This window comes from Glycine max, chromosome 11, assembly GCF_000004515.6.
Source record: "Glycine max cultivar Williams 82 chromosome 11, Glycine_max_v4.0, whole genome shotgun sequence".
Lineage (NCBI taxonomy): Eukaryota > Viridiplantae > Streptophyta > Magnoliopsida > Fabales > Fabaceae > Glycine > Glycine max.
In genome coordinates, this window is record NC_038247.2 from 22636953 (window position 1) to 22655514 (window position 18562).

The following is an 18562-nucleotide window of genomic DNA, read 5'->3' on the forward strand; positions in this document are numbered from 1 at the left end:
TTCCATTGTGCAAGGGGGGGGGGGGGTTAAAAACAAACTATACAATGAAAGTGTGATTTCGTTGAATATAATAAAATAGAATCGCACTTCTGTTGTACCATTTTATATAGAATTTATAGTTGCCTTCAACACTGGCATGTATTAAATAAAATTTTATAGAAATCTCAACTATGTATTAAGAAATAATGGGATACACATTCAATGTTTGCCATGAACAAAATGTCTACTACATATTTAATGAAAGTTCTACTATATATTTCAATCCTTAGAAAGGTCTACACTATATTGAGATTCTCTAACTGATTGAAATTGTATTGAGTTGAAAGCTAGCTTGTATGCATTGATTGTAATGCCTTTTCTATGAGAGGTTTTTGGCTGTGCAGTAGCTTCTCCATTGTGGTACTATAAGAGGCAAGGGACAATGATCCTTAAAGCTTCATTACGTGCATACAAAAACAGAGTTAGCGAATAAATCAATATTAGCTTATAGAGGCAAATAATATCCTTAGTGGATATTATATACCTACACAAAGTGATTTCCATTTACAAGTCCAGTGAAAATGACACGGGGTTTTGCTCGCATTGGACTCCTAAGTGGAAAGAAGGTTCAATTGTACAGCCTAGATAAGTGGACCAATACAACATTGTACCGACTAGCAATGGCATAACCCACATCGAGAATGGTCATTTGCTTCTCATAAGGTATTGAGCCATGTTCAACATACAAAGAGGTTATTAGTTCCAATAGTCTCTCTTCTGAGCCAAATAATTGAACATAGACAGAGTTCCATGTTTGAAGTTCTTGAATCAAATCTTCGCAAATGAGAGACCAAGACTCCTCCTGATCACAGCAATTGTCCTGTAACCACAAATTTCCATCTGCTTGGACATCAATAATGTCCAAAATGTATTCTTGCAATTCATCGGGAAATTCATTCGCATAATGATCCATTATACAATGATCCTTTTTTTCCTTTTTGTTTCCCTGTTCACCCTTGTGAGCCACTATTGGAGTTCTCGAACTACTGTCATACCCTAATTTTGTCCAAGGACTATTGTTCGTTGATCTTTTGATCCTTGCTAGCTGACTTACGTTGTTTGACACCAGTTACCGCACAGAACGAGAGATCATTCAACATTTTGATCTGGAATGAGAAAGATACCAAAAAGGAGGGGCAAAAGGGTTTTTTACTAAGTTTTCTGGACCCTGGCTCGCCCAGGCTAGCCTCTGGCTCGCCTGGGCCCTCAGAAGACTTCAACCTAAAGGAACCAGCTCGCTTGGGCGAGCTGCCATGGTCCCAAATGCCTTTTTTTGCTATAAATAGGTGTGAAGGGAAGTTGAGGAAGGGTTCCAAGGCTCAACATTGAAGGATATTGAGAGAATTGAGAGAGAATGAGAAGGAAGAAGAGGAAATGAAGTTGAGGCTCTACCCAATTGTGACCGTGATCGAACCCTACATTGTTCCTTGTTCGGTGTTCTTCGTGTGACCGTTGGTTAGTCTTGTTTTTTTTTATATTTGAATGTGATATATGCACCCTTAGGGGTCCCCCTTGTGTTTTGTGCACATTCATCTTCTCCATCTATCATCGGTGATCTCATTTTCTTTGTAAATTTCAATCTTAACCGATCACTAGTGTTGTAAAGTTGTCTTTAAAGAGATCGAAAGTTAATAAACAAAACCAAGATAAAACCAACTTATAACTAATTTCTTTTTATCTTATATCACTTGAGATCGTTGCAAGGTCCAACACCTTAACGACTCTCTCCTCTTTTCAAAATCAAAAGATTGTTTCAAGGTCCAACGCCTTAAATTATTCTCTCTGCTTTTCAAATTTAAAACATCGTTTCAAGGTACAACACCTTAAATGACTCTTTGTTCTCAATTTAAATAAATCTTTCAAAAAACATAAAATCAATTTAATACACAAACATTCAGCCTTAAATAACTACGTAGGTCTGAATTTCTCATCGCACCTGAGGATACGTAGAAGCAAGGGTAGCCCTCTTGTCGACCCCAAAAAATAAAATAAAAACATAAAAAGGGAAAAGTAAATAATGTTGAAGTCACGTTACGCACACTCAATTAAAGGTTGTCGTCTCTTGTGACGGGCGCATGGGGTGTTAATACCTTCCTCATGCATAAACAACTCTTGAATCCTTATTTTCAAAATTTGTAAACCTCTTTTTTTTCTGACGTTTTCCCTTAAATAATGTTGGTGGCGACTCCACACGTTTTCTTCATGAGAAGATGCACTTTTACCTTTCACCTTTCACCTCGCCCTCCCGCCGAAGAGTAGGTTGCGACAACTACCAACCACTGTGTTCATTTCATCAACACGCTCCCACATTGACGGTTCATGCTTGGTAGGTTTCTCAAAATTTTGTGCAACCTTTGTTTTTATCTTTCTTGCAAGGGGAAATATCAAAGTGGTATTCGAAAATGCAAGTTCGTAGACTTTAGTCTTTAAGGTGATTTTACCTGACATGCCTAGTTGTGAAAATCTCTTAAACAGTGCATCAACCTCGTGTGTCAAAGTTAAGTCCCCCAAGAGTCACCTATGTCATCTGAACTACAAAAAGATAACATCTTCCAATATACATGAATTCTCTTCAATGGAATGTAACCTATATACTGATAAATTTAGTAAGCTCACGAGTGTTGGATCAAGTGGCCTCAGAATAATTAGGGGGGGGGGGGGTTGAATTAATTATTAATGAACCTTTACTTATTAAAAATATATCCTTCTTAATGTTACTAAATTCAATTAGGCTTTTACTATAATGTTAAGAAAGTAAAAAATAGAAATAGAAACTTAACCAAAAGTAAAAGCGATAATTAAAGTGCACAGCGGAAATTAAAGAGTGTAGGGAAGAAGAAGACAAACACAAGAGTTTTATACTGGTTCGGCAACAACCCGTGCCTACATCCAGTCCCCAAGCGACTTGCGGTCCTTGAGATTTCTTTTCAACCTTTTAAAATCCTTTTCAAGCAAAGATCCACAAGGGATGTACCCTCCCTTGTTCTCTTTGAACAACCAAGTGGATGTACCCTCCACTTGAACTGATCCACAAGAGATGTACCATCACTTGTTCTCAGTTACAATAACCCATGTAGATGTACCCTCTACTTGTACCACAAAGGATGTACCCTCCAATGTGTTAAGAAAAGTTCTCAGGCGGTTAGTCCTTTGAAACTTTATGAAGGGGAAACAAAAGATATCTCAGGCAGTTAGTCCTTTGAAATCTTTTGTTTAAGGGAAAGCGAAGAATCAAAAGAATTCTCAGATTGTGTCATTTTGAATTCTTCAAAAAGGGAGAAGGGAGACACAAAAGAATTCAGGCAGTTAGTCCTTTGTTCTTTTGGAAAAGGGAGAAGAGAGACACAAAAAGAATTCAGGCGGTTAGTCCTTGTCAAATTCTTTTTGGCCAAGGGAGAAGAGAATGAAAAGATATAGCACACTTTTGTTTTCTGTGAAAGAACAAGGTTTGGAAACCAAAAAACTCAGAAAACTTTTGGCAAAGGAAGAAGAAGGAGAAAAAGTTCAAAAAGATGTTCAAAAGTTGTGTGAAAAGGTTATAAAAGTTATTGAAATGCAAATCAAGGTCTTGCTTTTATAGACTCTTCATGTCTGGTCAAGAAAAACATTGGAAGAGTTATAACCTTGAGAAAAATCTTGAAAACCATTGGAAGAGTTACATCTTTTGATTTTTATTCAAAACTTGTCGCTGGTAATCGATTAGCAAAACCATGTAATCGATTACACAAAGCATTTTATGAAAAGATGTGACTCTTCACAATTGAATTTGAATTTCAACGTTCAGATACACTGGTAATCGATTACCAATATATTGTAATCGATTACACCATTTAAAAAATAATTGGAACATTGCAAATTCAGTTAAAAGCTTTTGAAATCAAACTTTGTTGGACCTTTTGGCCTCAATAATCTTAAGAGGGATAGGCTTAGAATGCAGAAGAAACAACAACAATCAATTTAATAATGTTCTATAAACATGCAAGGCAAAATTGATTGCAATAACATAAATGAGATAAGGGAAGAGAGAATGCAAACACAATTTTATACTTGTTTGGCCACTTCCCGTGCCTACATCCAGTACTCAAGCAACCCACTTGAGATTTCCACTATCTTTGTAAAATCCATTACAAAGTCTGAACCACACAGGGACAACCCATCCTTTATGTTCAGAAATCCTTTACAACAAGAGACTCACAGTCTCTTAACCAATCTCATTGAATAAGAAGAATGAAAGAAGAATTATCTCTTTAAGAGAAGAATATTACAATAAAGATCATGTAGGAATCCTTATAGATTTTGCAACTGTTTGGCCAAGGATTTCTTTTGAGAGAGCATTTGACAATGAAGTTCTTTTGGAATCTCTATCATTGTCTTTTGAGAGGATAAGACATTTTTGCCAAGCAAAACTCTCTCTTCAATTTCGTCCCAAGTCACACATATATATAGGCCTTTGATGGCCATTCAAAATCCAATTGATAAGATGTGACTGTTGGCGATATTCCTTGAAAATCTCCTCTGGTAATCGATTACAATATTTGTGTAATCGATTACAGGTTTTAATATTTGAATTAAAACGTTTATTAACTGCTGGTAATCGATTACCAATATGGTGTAATCGATTACATAGTCTAAAATTTGAATTCAAATATTTAGTAGCTGTTGTAAACCATTTTTGGCCACTGGTAATCGATTACATCCTCTGGTAATCGATTACCAGAGAGTAAATCTCTTGAAAAACACTTTTTAACTCAAATTACTTGGCCAAACCTTTTGCTAAATCAATTAGGAATTCCCTTCCTAAAATACTAGTGATCATCTTGATGTTGTGGCTTGTATTCTTGAATCATTCGCATCATTTGCATCAAATCATCATGATCATCATCAAAACATCAAAGTCATTTGCTTCTACAATCTCCCCCTTTTTGATGATGACAATATAAGTCCTGAAATCAAGATTCAAGCAAACAATGTATATATATAAAATTTGTGTTTACTCCCCCTATGTTTTGGAATTGATGATCACTTTATCACTTGATTTCTAAGCTTTTTGATCATCATCAAAACACCAAAGATCTTCTACAATCTCCCCCTTTTTGATGATGACAATCCCTGAAATCAAGACAAGCTATATACAAGATGATGGCACGTTCACACAACCCTTACTCCTCCTATCTTTTGGCATGTATGCCTAACTTTAAGGATTGATTTTTAATTGATTGTAATGGATTTCTAACCCAAGTTCTCTCCCCCTTTGGCAACATCAAAAAGAACTAAGTACATGGGCATCAATATAAAAGTATAAAGGATAACCAATCAATCTCACAAATAAGACACAATAAAGACATAATTCAAACAATTCAAAACCAAAACCACAAAGTATCAAAACACAAAACCTGAAATCCAAATACGACAAGATAAATAAAGTACTGAACATAATGATCTAACAAGAAAATCCTCTCTGGTAATCGATTACAGAATTAGTGTAATCGATTAACAGTTGTTTTTCTTGAACAGTTGTGACCCTTCATTTAAAATTTGAATTCCCAATGTTCACAGTCTCTGGTAATCGATTACATATGATGTGTAATCGATTAGACACTTTCAAACCATTGGTAATCGATTGCATGTGCCTTGAATGACTTGAAACCTTTCATTGTGAGGCAAGGCTTGATCTTGAAGAAATCTTGAATCAAGGCTTTGTTTGTTAAAACAATCTTGTATTAATCTTGAAGCAAAATGAGTCTTGTTTGATTCTTCTTTTGACATCATCAAAATCATGTATACATACATTCACAAACTTTGCCACTGGTAATCGATTACAGGAAACTGGTAATCGATTACCAGAGAGTAAAAACTCTGGTAACTTAGAAAACTTTGAGAAAAACTCTTTTGAAAAACAAAACCGTGCTATGCTTGTTTTTTGAAAAATCTTTTCAATACTTCCCTTGTGAAGTCTTCTTGATTTCTTTTCTTGAATCTTGAATTCATCTTCTCTTGAATCTTGAAATCTTCTTGATTTCTTCTCATGAAACTTGAAATTAATCTTGATCTTGAACTTGTTGACTCAATCTTGAAATCATTTCTTGGGCTTTTTGTCATCATCTTTGTCATCATCAAAACTACTTGAATCAACTTGATTCATCATCATGAAGCTTGCTTCTACAACGAGCACATGGTAGACTGTGAGTAACTCTGAGTGTGTAGCCACAAGCAAAACTTCCAGTACCTACAGTGTCAGCCTGTTGTTCGACCATATTTATGCTTTTCTAAAACCGTGCAACTTCTTAATACAAAACCACACAACTTTTTATTCACCAGGGTATTGAACCTATGTTCGACCATATTTATGCTTTTCTAAAATGAAGCCTTAATCACTGTATGCTGCAAGACAAGCTAGTTATTCATTGCATCCCAACAACTACATAAATCTCTCATGCTATCATGAAGCAACCTTTTTAATCTCACATGTGTGCCTTCGAGGTTGGAACAAAATGAAATGTTAAAAATTCTCTTAATTTAACAAAATAAAACATAAGCTAGAAAAACAAATGTCAAATAATTTATGTACCTATTTGTTGTTGTGTTTCCAAGATGCATGACCCGATGAACCCATGCTTGTACAAACATCTCCTTGAAAGGCATCAACCATGTATGTTGGACACAGTCAACAAATGTTTTATAATATGTGCACGGGTTGTAAAGCTTTTAAAGTGTGCATCGTATGATACTTCATCCGGAGACTACAACAATAGTTCCCGAGCATCCATGATATTTTTCCACTCTTCACCCTTATCCATAAGGATTTTTCATTTTTGGTTGACAATCTTTGTAATGTGGAACAAACATAACAAGTTGGTTGGAGAAGTAAACACAGTCTTGAAGGCATTCATGAAAACAAGATCCCTATCACTAACAATAATCTAAGGCAACACATCGTCTTTCACAAAAAATCCTTTCAACTTGCTTAAAGTCCATTCAAAATTATCCATTTTCTCAAAACTTAAATAAGCAAAGACAAACAATGAAAGTCATGATTGTTGAAGTGATACCAACAATTTCCAACAGCGAAAGATAGTACTTGTTTGTCTTGTAATTTGTATCATAAATCAATATTGTTGAAAATGAATTTAGGAGTTTGATGGAATCTGGATGTGCCCACATTATATCTCTAATGACATCTTCAATGTCCACTCATCTAAACCAATAAACATATTTGTCGTGTTCTATTAACTTCATCAGATGTTGTATTTCTGTCTTTGGACCCCTTTCTTAGAGACGATATCTCTTACGTGCATTGTATATGGTTTTAATGGTGTCGAGATTCTTCTGATCTTGATCTTTGATTGTCAACAAAATTTGACCAAGCTTTACCATGTTTTTGGTCAATTGGTTAACCATTTCTTCGTTGCTTAAATGGCCAACATATGAATGACCAAGCAATGTTTCCATGACTTAATGGTTATGGAAACCACATTCCAAAGTAAGTCTCCACCCTATGGTTCTAACAAACCTATCTTTTAATTTAAAAGGACACCAACATTTTCTAGTTCTAGTAGACTTGTGCACTAACTTGTCTATGTAATGTTTGTACTTCTTTCCCCTTTTTCACAACCTAGTAACATGTGTTTTTTTACTTACTTCTGACTTATGAATGACAACCACAAACCCGTGCTCCTTTCCCACACGTCAAGCCTAATTCAACAAATCATCGCGCTTTTGAAAAACCTAAAACAATAAAAACATTGTTCAATAACAAACAAAATAAAAAATCTCATGAAATATACTTCATTGATAATGAAATAACTAGAAAAGTTAGGATAACTAGGTTGCTCTTGGCCCTCGGTGTCTTCACCCACATTTTCATCACTATTATACCCCATACCATCATTTTCATCATTGGGCCCGACTCCTGTCAGACACTAATTCTGTTTGAGTCCAAAAAAAAGAAAAAAAAATAAAAAAATAGAGAAAAAAAAAGGAAAAAAGAAAATAAAAAAAAAAGAAAAGAAAGAAAAAAAAGAGAAAGAAAACGTGCAAAAAAAGAAGAAGAGCAGTAAAGAAAAAAAAACAGAACACAAGAAGAAAGAAAATGTAAAAAGGAAGAACAAAAAAAGAAACAAGAAAGAAAATGTAAAAGAGAAAAAAGGAAAAAACAAAAGAAAATAAAGAGAGAAAAAAGAAAACAAAAAGAAAAAAAAAGAAGAAAAAATATTGTGTGGTCTATTGGGCTCTCAAATAGAGACCATAAGGTCAAGAATACATAAAAAGAGAAAAAGGAAGGTCTGAGGAAGGATAGAGCAACGTGGATCCCGAGGAAGGAAAATCAACCAATTACATCGCGCCATTTGGCCACGACGTTGGAGAAGAAAGAAGGATCACCAGGTAGCCCGTGTTCCCTCACTCTATCACATTTCTTCTCCCTCTTTATCTCTTCTTCTTCCTCTTTTCCATGTTTCTTCTTCTTCTCCTTCAAAGCCTCATTGTTCATCTCACCGGTGAGCTTCATGGTCACCGGCGAGATCTGTACATGATGATATCATTCTTTTCTTAGTGTTTTCACATTCTGTCATCCTTTTCTTCTTTTCTTTTTTTTTTCTTCCTTCTTTCGTTTTTCGATGAAGCTAGCGTGCCACCATCATGGGCCACTTCTACTCCACTATCGTCGCCACCATCCCAGTGGTAGCCTCGTGTTGTGATGCCATGCACCAGTGGCACTGAGGAGGTACGCCACCCTTCATGGTGGCTTCTCCTATTGTGACGTCATTTTGGGAGTTAGGTCACCTAGGGTTGTTTCAACTCTGATGCCTAAATGTAGGTTGGGTCAGCTCGCCCTAACTTGGTTCCAACCCAACCCTAAAAAAACAAAAACAAAAACAAAAAAACCACAACAACAATTGTTGTTTACACCGTCTTTTTAATACATGCACCCTTTTTTCGTTTTGGGTCTAGCCCATTTTTGTGAAGTTTGTAATAAGATGGAAATGTTATTCACACCATGTTTTTTCATACATGCACTTTTTTAGTTTTGGGCCTAGCCCATTTTTGTAGTCAAATAAAATGAACATAACTATTTACACCCTTTTCTTAACACAAGTGCCTTTTCATTTTAGGCCCAGCCCATTTTTTGGTGAAGTCCAAAACAAAAATAAAACTGATGGTTATACCCCCTTCTTTATATGTTCACCCCTACCACTTAGGATGGTGACTAGGCCTGCCATGCCAGCACTCCGTCAGTGTTGACTAAATCCAAGTCAACCCTTTGACTTTGAAAAAAAATTGTACATATTAGTGAATAGCTCTTTATTTTATTTTATTTCTTTATTGTCTCTATCGTCTATTCTTTAATGTGATTTTCTTTTTTTTTATTGTCGCAACATGCCCTTTTGCGGGCGAGCGAGGCGAGGCTCACGGGTGCGCTTTCCAAAGGAGGAAAGATGCGCGGAGTCGCCACCAACGTTTATTTGTGGAAAACGTCGGAAAAACCGAAGAAAACCGGTCAAAACGAAAATTCTAAGTTCAGGAGTTGTATTTACGTTTGAGGAAGGTATTAGCACCTCTCACGTTTGTCTCAAAGGACAACAACCTTATTTTTAGAATTGTGGAAATTGTGTTACCTTAACTTTTATTTTATTTTTGTTTTTTGAGGTCGACAAAAGCGGGGCTTTTGCTCCTACGTACCCTCCATCGAAGAGGAAATCAGACCTACGTATTTCTTTTTTAAGGGTGAATCACACGATTTCTTTTTACTTGAAAGGTGATCATTTAAAGGCGTTGGACCTTAAAAATGATCCATTTACTTGGTAAGAAAGACTGAGATAATAAACTTTCAAATCCTTTTTTAGTGATTTTTTGTGGACGAGCTTGACTTGGCGGGTTGATTTTAGCCTTAGTTTCACTTTAGTTATTAATAAATTCAATTAAGAATGAGAAATCCCAAAGAGAAAGCGTCCGATTGATTTTTCGCTTTATTTTACTAAAAGGTATTTTTTTATTATTATATTATTATTTTACCTCTTTTTTTATTTCCAACGTGCTTACGGCACGACCGAATGGTTGGAATTCATTTTAACAGAAATTAACATATATTGCAAATCAAATGATCGGTGGAAATTTATTTTATTTTTTGATTAAGCGAGAAATGACTTAAATAAATGACTGAAGCACGTCAAAATGGGATATGAAAAGTAAATGAAAACGAGAATAAAAGTACATGAAACAAATGGGGACCACCACGGGTACATAGAATGAATTGAAAAGCTCGGTTTGGGGTACTTACCAGTTGAAGACCGAAGAAAACGAAGAACGAACGATGAATGTCGAAGAACGGTTGAAAATCTTCGCGTAATTACCCACGGAAACGTTACGGAAGCGCCTCGACTTGGATTTTCTTCACGGAAACAATTTTCCTCTGCAATTTCAAGAGAATACGAAGTGCCAAGAAGGCTGAACCCTTTCCTTCTTCATTCCTCCCCTTATTTATAGCAAAATAGAGGAGGAGCTTGCCACCTAGCTTGCCCAGGCGAGCCAGGTTGCTTCCTCCAGAAGCAACCGCCTTCTGGAAGAAGAATTTGGAAGGCCCAAGTGGGCCTGATTGCTATTTGCACCCTTTTTTTACTAAATACACCCCCTTTGCTTTTTTTGGTGATTCTTTTTCCGTAATGTTACGAAACTTTATGAATTTCATAACGATAATTATTTTCTTTCCGTAAGGCTACGGAACCTTACGGATCATGTATTTACTCCTTTTTAGCTTTCAAAGAAGTTACGGAAACTCACGAATTGCGTAACAATACTTTCTTTTGGTTTCTACCACATTACGAAATTTCATGGATCGCGTAACCATGCTTTCTTTTGATTTTTGGCGCGTCTCGGGACTTCACATATTGTGCAACAATGGGTGCTAAGTACTTCGAAGCGGTCAATCAAAGGTTGCATGCCATCAAGCAATAGTCCCCGGACGAAATTAGGGTATGACATTTATCATAGCTTGTTAGTTAGTTTAATTAATATTATATTGTAAATATCTCATTATTCATCTTATTTTGCCCACGTTTTAATCTTGTATCCTTAGTTACTAAGTGTACTCCCCACTTCTATTCTATCCCTTTCTATTTCTATTCTATTTATCTGATTTCGTAGCACTATGTCAAATCCTTTTTTAAAAATATAATATAAAAATTTGATTTCCTTTTTTAAAATAATAATAATAATATAAAAAAAATATAATTCATGTTTTCAAGGGAAGATAAATAATTAAAATTCACTTTATTTTTAGTACACTCGATTAAAGGTTGTCGTCTTCATGACGGACGCTTGGGGTGCTAACACCTTTCCCATGCATAAACGACTCCCGAATCCTTTTTCTCAAATAGTAGACCATTCCTTATCCTTTTTTGGTTTTCCCCACATTTTCCTTATATAAAGTTGGTGGCGAGTCCCGAAGTAAGTTTTCCATTCTTTGGAATACAATTTATTTATCTAATTTTATTTCATCGTCCCGTCGTAGTCAACATTGCGATAGAGGGCGACTCCACTGGGGAATTGCTAGAGAGTTAACCCATTTGATCAAGTGTGCAATTTTATCGTTACCTTTTCTTTATTTATTTTCCCTTTCTCTTTTATCCTTATGTTGTGCTCCCGTTCACTGAAGTTTTATTCTACTACCTTTCTTTTTGCGGTTTTGCTTCAATCTCTTTCCTCTATTCTTTGTTTCGCTCATGCTTGTATATAGCCTTTGCTATGTTGTTACTTCTTGGTGTATATCCTTGTATCTATTACCTTCGTAGTTAGAAATAAATTGTGTCATTGAATCCTAGGGTAGACGACATGTGATGTACTTGTTGTATCTGCCTGGGAATTTTTCGGTTGTTTTGCAGGTGGTGTTGGGTAATTCTTAGGTTGCTTCGTTCACACACAACACCTACACACTTTGAGATATTGGGCCCTATACCCGGGTCTGTGTGAGCCATAGGGAATGGAGGTCGATCTGTGGTCATGCTGGGTATCCGACTCGCTTGATGATAGTGAAGTCTCATCTAAAATTTTCCTCTTTTGGTGAGGCATTGTTGCTGGTAGTCCCTATCGCAACAGTGTTGTTACCTAAGAGGATGATATCTCTAAAGGCCAGTGAGATTACATGAAACTACCCTTGGAAGTTGTTAATGGATAGTGAACTTTTAGACCCTTTCCGTTAGGTTCCTAAATTAAGGGCACAGAGTAGACTCACCCTGTCTTGTTCCATGATCGCATCATGCATCTCTTCATGGCATCATGATGGACATATCATTTCTGCATTCATCATTTATCGTATTCATACACCGCATTTGCATAATTCATTGCATTTCTATACATATGCATTTAACATGTTTTTTGTTCAGACAATTACATACATTTTGTTTTCATCATTCACATGTTATGTTCACTCATGCATGATCCTACCATATAGTTGTTCATGCCTTGCATTTTCCTCTGCATTGCAAAAAAAAAGTCACAGTGAAGGGTGAAAGTTTACACCACGTTCTTAGTTACATGTGTTGGGTACCATGATGATAGCTATAAACAAACCATGATGGGGTAATACACTCATTTTTCCTGAAAATGATTGAAAATCACATGAACATGGTACCTAATGCATTGTTAACAAGAAAGGGTGGTCTTTTGGGCATCTCGTGTCGATCTCATAAATACATTTGGCATGCATAGCATAAGTATATGCCTTGATCATTCATCTCTATGATAAGTTGCCGAAGTATTGATGATCAAAATTTATATTCCTTGGATCATGGGATCAAACCAAGCACAGTCTTTTAAGAAAGAGTTTTATCAAGTCAAGGTCATGTATGGAAGTAGCCAGCTTGCAAAAGTTGGGGCAAAAGATGGATCGAGTTTACATAGCTTCTTTGACTACTGCCAACACATGATTGAGCTAATGACTTACAAAATTAGGAATCGCTGATGTGCCCATTTTATTTCTAGTTGCACTTTGAATCTGACGGGATGTAATGAACAATGTTGTCTTAATGAAAATTAGAGTTGATTCAACCCTATGTTCTATTAAGTGTTTTGTGTAAAATTCGCAATACTTTAGCAACTTATCATTCACATGCATTCATGCTTATTTGTTTTTCCACATTAGTATGCATTGCTCATTACAATATTTCCTTGAAATTAGAAAAAAGTAAAGTAATCATTGTGCTAAGAAAGAAAGACTGCGCTCTACAAAACCCTTACCAGACACGTGCCAAGGCAAGATAATGAGTGACATAGAAAAAGTATTGGAGCAAATGAAGGCTGATATGGAGGCCATGAAGGAGCAGATGACAACGTGATGGAAGCAATGATAAGCATGAGAAAGATGATGGAGGTCAATACTGTTACCGCTATTGCTGCTAGTACTGCTATTTAGAGGGACTCAACATCCTCTCTCTTTATGTTTGCATAGGACTCAACGTCCTCGTCTTTAAGTTTCATAGGACTCAACATCCTCTGTCTTTATGTTTTCATAGGACTCAACATCCTCGTCTTTAAGTTTCATAAGACTCAACATCCTTTGTCTTGATGTTTTCATAGGACTCAACATCCCCTATCTTTATGTTTTCATAGGACTCAACATCTTCTATCTATATGTTTTCATAGGACTCAATGCCCTTTGTCTTTATGTTTTCATAGGACTCAACACCTTCTGTGTTTATCTTTTCATAGAACTCAAGTCCTCTATCTTTATGTTTCCTAGGACTCAACATCCTCTGTCTTTATGTTTTTATAGGACTCAACGTCCTCTATCTATATGTTTTCATAGGACTCAACATCCTTTGTGTTATGTTTCATAGAACTTAAAGTCCTATGCTTTTTGTTTCATGAGACTCATTTCTCGACTTTTTCGTTGAACTCAAAGTTATTTGTATTGTTGGTACACCAATTTTTTTTTCAAAAGATTTTGCATTCTCACACTACAAGAAAAATGACATATACCTACAGACAAAAATTGTCACTATAAATACAAATTTCGTAGGTAAAAGTATGATAGACTTTATCCTACGGACATTTCTTCCGTCAACTTTGAGGGGGCGTATAATGACAGCTAATTGTCTGTCACTATAGGGTTTACCTACTATTTATAGTGTGTAGGTAAAAGTCATTAACTTCTACCTACATCTTCTAAGTGTAGGTAAAAGTCTTTAATTTGTACCTATCATCTTTAACTGTAGGTAAAAACCGTATAATAATAATAATAATAATAATAATAATAATAATAATAATAATAACAACAACAACAACAACAACATAGGATCCCAACTTAGACAAATCAGGAACCCAGAATGACAACTCAGATGATCCTGTAGCAAACATAAGACTTCCAGTAGCCCACTTGCCCACTTTATTACAGATCAAAAGTTGCACTCCTCCAACTAGCAACCTAGACAAGACAAAAAGAAAACAATGAATGATAAGTACTATCACACAAATTCCACAAAGGGAAAGTTATACTAAATACGTGTTTGGAAACACACATCTAGAGAACATATTTGGAGTTTTTGATGCAGTTCCAAACATGCTCTTAGCTGTTACCCAAAGTAGTTTTTGAAGCCCAACCACAAACTATAATTTTTTCTTGACATTACTATGATTTTTTACATTAGTTGTCTCTACTTCCTATAAAAAACATTATTTTATGGAAAACACTAAAAATAAATTTTATTGTTTTTAGTTGTCTCTGCTTCCTATAAAAAAATTTAAAAATACAAATAAGATAAAATAAAAAGTAAAGTAATATTTTATAATTAAATATAAAACAGAAAAATATTCATTAGAGAAAGGAATTTGACCTGCATTGCAAGGAATAGGAAGCATTTGTTTCTTTTGCAACTCTAGAAACAAGAATCCCAATTCCTTAACCCCTACTGCGCAAAACCTGTTAATTATATTATATCCATAATGTTAACAAGTCAATTGATAAACATATGCAGGTGAAAATGAAATATATAGAATAGCAATATATATACTTTTAACTAACTAACTAACTAGCAAGCTAGGCGTGGCAGCATTTGTTACCCTAAAAGCATCCTCATCAGTTCGATCATCACCAATATAGATTGGAAATATATCATTCAAATTCTTGTACCCTAGAAATATGCAAATAGTATTATTATAGTGAATCAGAACAAATATATGACTTATATATGTAGCATAGGTAGGTGAGATATCAAAGTAAGGCTATTTTTTGCATAAATTAATATATATAGTTATCTACTCACCTAATGATTCTAACAAAAATTCAAGAGCCTTGCCCTTGTCCCATTTGATGGTTGGATGGATCTCTAGCACTTTTCTCCCTTGGGTTAGCCTGAGTTGTGGATACTCATTGAGCACCAATCTAACTTTCTCCGCCAACGCTGCCCAACTCTAAGGAAAAAATAGAGTAATTTTTTTTTTAAAAAAATGGTTACCGAACAATTTAAGTTTTTTGGCGTGTGTGTGGGTTTGGTAATTCTATTGATTCAGCAATTACATGGTAAGTTGATTGGTACCTTTTCGTCAACACAACGAAAGTGCAAGGACAAACAAAACTTATTGTTCTCAACCTTAGGGCCCCTGGGACAGTCTTCATTTTTTCTAACAAGATCTTGTACACCTGAAAAATTATTTTTTGATAACATACGACGCTGTTAATATCTGATGTGCTGCCACAGGCCAATTTGGGAGGAAATGAATTAGAGGTTTGCATTTAGATAAAAGAAAAAAGAGAAAATGAACCTCATCGATCATTGGCAGGAATTGACTCGTGGATTGGAACAGCACTGCTTTATTATTATTACCCTGAAAGAAAGCAACAAATGGCAAAACCAGAAAGAAACAAAAGATAGAATCTTCAACACACTGATTAGTTTCAGAAACTCTCTCTCACTTGATTTTGGACTTTTTGTTGGACCAGTGATGTCCATGCCAAGTTCTGCCAATTTTACAAAGTTATATACCTGAAAAAAAAATTAGAAAGAACTCCAAATAAATCTCTCAAGAGAAGAAGAATAAAGAATCATTTAATCACTTCCATGTCACTTTTTGTACTTATTTTTCTTTGAAGAAAATGTACCTTGTCTCTGCACCTTCCGATCACGATTGCTATGGGAAAATGTCTTGCTATACCCTTTAGTGTTGCTCTCGTCTAATTTGAGAAAACAAAGTCTCGAATTAATCACAAGCATAAGCTTTATTCAATGGATATGAGTACAAGAGAAAAATGGGAACAAAAGGAAAACCTTTCTAGTCATGAAAGCCTTATCTAGATCTGCAACAATTGGAGAGAGAGTTCCATCGTAGTCAAGAAAAACTATAATTTGCTTTCCTTTGGCACTATATACTATTTGCTAATGTGGTTACACTCATATTAGGTTACAGGCTTACACACTTGTGGAAAGACTGACACCTAACTGAGTGCAGCAAAATTTGGACATGATAAATCTTTAATCTTATAAATTATGTAATTCTAATCACTTAACACGAGAAGTCTCACAATCACAAGATGAAAATAGAAATTTGCCAGAGAGACAACTACCTTCATAAAAAATATGTTGGAAATGAGAGAGCTTTAGGGGGGAGGAAGAAACAAAGAACACAAACATCAAGAGAACATAATAAATTCACCTATTAGTGTGAATGAGTCATAAATAAGATAACCTGGTATCGATTTCCTTATTATAATTATAATCTAATAAGCCTATAAAGATTAATAAGATTAATAATTTTATTTAGAGGAATTAGTTGCTTAATAAGATTAATAAGAAAACGTTTTGACTTTTGAGTACCTTTATCCCTGTGTTGCAGTGCTAGTTTACAAATTCAGCCCTTAACTGTTCAAAACAACACTCAAAATCCCTGTTTCACAGAATTAGTTGACACCTTAGATAAAATCATTATTTTTTGAGACCAATAATAAGTTTCACTTTATAGGTAGATAAAAGAGAAAAATACATAGCAATTACAAGATATGGCATGGCAGTTTTGAAGACTTTGAAGCTTAGAAAATCTTTAGAATGCATGATTTATAGAACTCAAGTGACTATGTACATTTACTTTTTCAGTTGTTCTTACTTCTGAGGGAAATTCTAGTATTCTACTTGTTGTTCAGAATGCTTCACAATTGTAGTATGTTACTGAGAACCTTAGAACATTTGTTCATGGCTCCCTCGGAGGCAAGAGGCTTTGAAATGTAAGGTTTTATATTTATGACCAGTGAGAACAAAACCATTGGAATCAACAAAACTATTAGTCACCTAAAACCGCAATCATGAAAATTAAGAAACTAATCATGCATTGTACTGCAACGGGTATCAAAATTCAAAACAGAGGAACCAAAGGTATGAAAAAATCTACTTAAAGTTATCTAGAACATCTCCCAATTCAGAATTTGAGCTCATACAATTCATTGAATCTATAACAAAACATGTAGGAACAGTGGAACATAACAAGATGGTGAAAAGAAAAAAAAAGGCTTTTAAAGGTAGCAAAGAAACATAAAAAAGAAAAAGCTTTTATGCATAAGAAGGACTTGGGAATTCCCAGAAGGCAAAATGGAATACCCGTTAAAAAAAAAAAAGCAAAAACAGAATTGAGCAAACACCAAAAACAAGAGAGAAAAAAACACTTGCCTTGGAAAAACAACAAGAAGTTCCACTGATAAGAATGAAGAAAAGAGTAGAAAATAATTTCAAAAAAGAGAACTTCTTTGTATTGGAGAGGTGCTTAAACATGATAAGTCATTTTCGTTACCCCATTTTTCTCTTAAACATCAACAGAACTTCTGCAGAATGAAGACAACGGTATCACTTTACGATCTTGAGATAAGGCTAAATATAACTAGCAAATGTATTACAAATTCACACATTCATTTTTGCAATCTTTGGAATCTTCCCTTTCATCTTTTGCAAAGCTTCAGTCACTAGCCTTCAATTATATAAAAGTACCAAGTAAGACATAGAATAAAGAATTAAATGAAAAATAAAAAGGATTAGCATGCCATAAACAAAGAAATATCAGCCCTTAATGTCTTGTTGTAGGAACATACTTAGCTTTGTCCTCTTTAGCAATCTCATGACGTCTCATCTTTTCCCATAGACGTGCAAGCTCCTATTCAAAATTAAATTAAATTAAAATTAAATACCACCTGGTGAATTCCCAACCATCAAGGTTACAACACTCTATTCAACTCATGAAAGAACAAACAATAAATAAAAAATAATGTCTCACTTGCTTAAGAGTGAAATGTCGCTTTCTCTTCTTTTTTCTAGCATCTGCTAGTTCCTGATGCGAAACAATCATAATCTCATCTAATCAATCAAAACAAATAATCTCCAAGTGCCTCAACAATTAATTAATTGGCATAAAACAAAAAAAGAAATTGCAAAAATCCTAGAATGATCCAAAGCGAAATCGTAGATATTCTAATTATTAAGGAGAGAAACCTCGAAATGAAGACGACGTTCTCGGCCGGTAAGAGGAGTTGTCTTCTTGTTCTTGTTGTCTTTAG

At 35.0% G+C, this 18562-nt stretch overlaps 1 pseudogene; it reads right to left on the bottom strand.

Moving 5' to 3' along the window:
• Positions 1–1052: 1052 nt before the first annotated feature.
• On the bottom strand, positions 1053–18354 carry LOC100788848 (probable trehalose-phosphate phosphatase J; annotated as a pseudogene).
• Positions 18355–18562: the final 208 nt, after the last annotated feature.